Raw genomic sequence first — 2,487 nt, 5'->3', positions numbered from 1 at the left:
CAGTCTATTGCTGCGCTTAATTTCTTATAAAACATATATCCAGTAAAAAATTGTACAATAGAAATTTAAAGTAATTATTGCAACTATACGAACATTTATAATTTCTCAACATTCTATTTTTTATGCAATATAGGAAAATTTTAATTCTAAGTGCACAGTGTAACATTAAATAGATATATAGTAATTTGTATATGTCCATAAAAAACGTTAAAAAAATGCCCAATAATATAAAGAAATGTTTATATCATAATAAACAATATACTATTCAATGATATAAAATAAATTCTATATCAATTCGGCAACCTTGTATTTTTAAACTAATGCAAGGCTTGATTGATTTCTTTTAATATTACATGCAAATTCTTTTTTTTCGTAAGTATAGATGTAGACTTTAAATTATAATAATTCATACAATTTTATGAAATTTAAACTTGCTTTCATGATACACATGAATAATAAATTTTAGATAAAATAACGACTGAGAATATGCTTTAAGAATTTTAAATCAAAAAATTAGTGTTTTTATGGATTAAATAGATCTAACTGCACAAGAGGATTTTAAGGGAAAAAGCAGGTCTAATATTATGATTTTATATTCTAAAATTATTAAAGTAGAGTATCAAATACAAAAACTGGTATTAGAGTGACTATATGATAAATAGTATACATATAATCTTTTCATATTTTAAAACGCTTTTTTAATCCAATGTGGATTTTATTTATGCTAGGAAAATGCACTTTGGCTATATTAACTAAAATTTATAAAATATACAAATATTATAAAAGAAATATATTTGATGTTTATCATATAAAATTATAATATTTGACCCAGGGTTTTTTTAAGCGTGATTAGTGAACATAATATTGAAATTACCTATTTTATCTGATTCGAATTTCTGAAAGTTTTAGAAACATTTTCGTTAAGAAATGTCATTTTTTTTCGTAAAAGCATACGGCAATTTATCATTAAGTAAACCCAATTATTTAAACGGCTAATATAATAGAAAAACGAATTTATCTGGATTTTTTTCTCTGTATTTTTTTTATATTTTTCTATTTCTAAATAAAGAAAGGGAATTAAACTGTTAATAAATGTTTTAGTTGATACAAACTTGCTCAATCTACATAATAGTTTTATTATTTCAAATTTGCATCAAATTATTTTCTTTATATTATGTTTTCTTTATTAAATTATGGTTTTTTTAGTGTGTATCTTGCATAAAAATAGCCTATTCTTATTCTAAAAAGGTTTTTGTGTAATCTAAAAAAAAATAGACATATTTTTGATGCATCATAGTTTACAATTGAATTTTACAAATGTCGAATGTATGATATATTTAAATTTATTAAATAAATTATGGTCGTTTCAAATAATCTTTTAGTTTAAATCATCACAAAATATTTAAAAAATTCCGTAAAGGAAAGATTTTTTCTTAATATGATCTTTAGCATGAAAAAAATAGCATTAAAGTTAATTGAGGGTATCGATAAGATTATTGTTTTTTTTTATTATTTTACGTAAATTATTTAATGATTCGTTTTAAGGCGTCTATTATGTAACTGCTGTTATGCATATTTAGTATGTGGTCTTTTATTAAATCCTATAAAAACATCTTATGCAGTCACAAAAAAATTTTGCGGTTTTGTCCAGGAAAATTTTTATTCGATCGATTTGTAATAAGCTTGTTTTGTACTTCCTTGGCCCATTTTTTTAATCTTTTTTAAGCTATGATTTTTTTGTTTTATTCAATATTCTTTTTAAGTTTTTGTATTCAGAGCGGGATCACATAATGTTTAAAACTAATTTTTTGCATGGGATTGTTTTGTAATATTTTAACTTCTTTTTTATTTGTTTGAAGTAAAAAAAATTACTAATTTATAGCTTCTAGGTAAACATGTGTCAAATAAATCTCTAAATTGCATCGAATTGCTTCTTGAAAGCAGAAATTTGTTGTAGAGAAAATCTAATTCTTGCCTGTAATCAATCTGTTAAATATGTATTTCTTCGTCACTTGTGCGCTAGTAATCAAACTGCATCATTCTGATGGTCTATAAGTTTTAAATTTTTATAAAATATTTGATAAATTAAATTTATATATATATATATATGAAGGTTTTTTGTTTCTACACTTTAATTTATTTTTATTCGTTAAATGCATCATTGGTAGCCTTTTCAATTTCTTTGTAATTTTTTTCAAGTGCTCATCAGCTCTCATCATTCGGCTTTCGTCACTTGCAACATTATATCTTATATAGTCCAGGAGATGCTCTCCAATGTTTGTTTCAAAACAATGAGACAATTTGGGCTTTCGTGTTGCGCTCTATTGCAAGTCGTCTGCGGTATTCTTTGTGATAATTTGTTAAAATCCCATCCATTTGAATTGTATATATATTTTATAAATAGATAGAGCATTTATTCTGTAATAGTAATATTGTTTTAAAACCTTTGAAAAATTGCTAAGAACTAAATTTTCGCTTTTATTGTAT

Source organism: Rhyacophila brunnea, unplaced genomic scaffold (assembly GCF_057557595.1).
Source record: "Rhyacophila brunnea isolate RB1 unplaced genomic scaffold, BYU_Rbru_1.0 scaffold_43, whole genome shotgun sequence".
Lineage (NCBI taxonomy): Eukaryota > Metazoa > Arthropoda > Insecta > Trichoptera > Rhyacophilidae > Rhyacophila > Rhyacophila brunnea.
Note: the sequence above shows the minus strand (reverse complement) of the source record.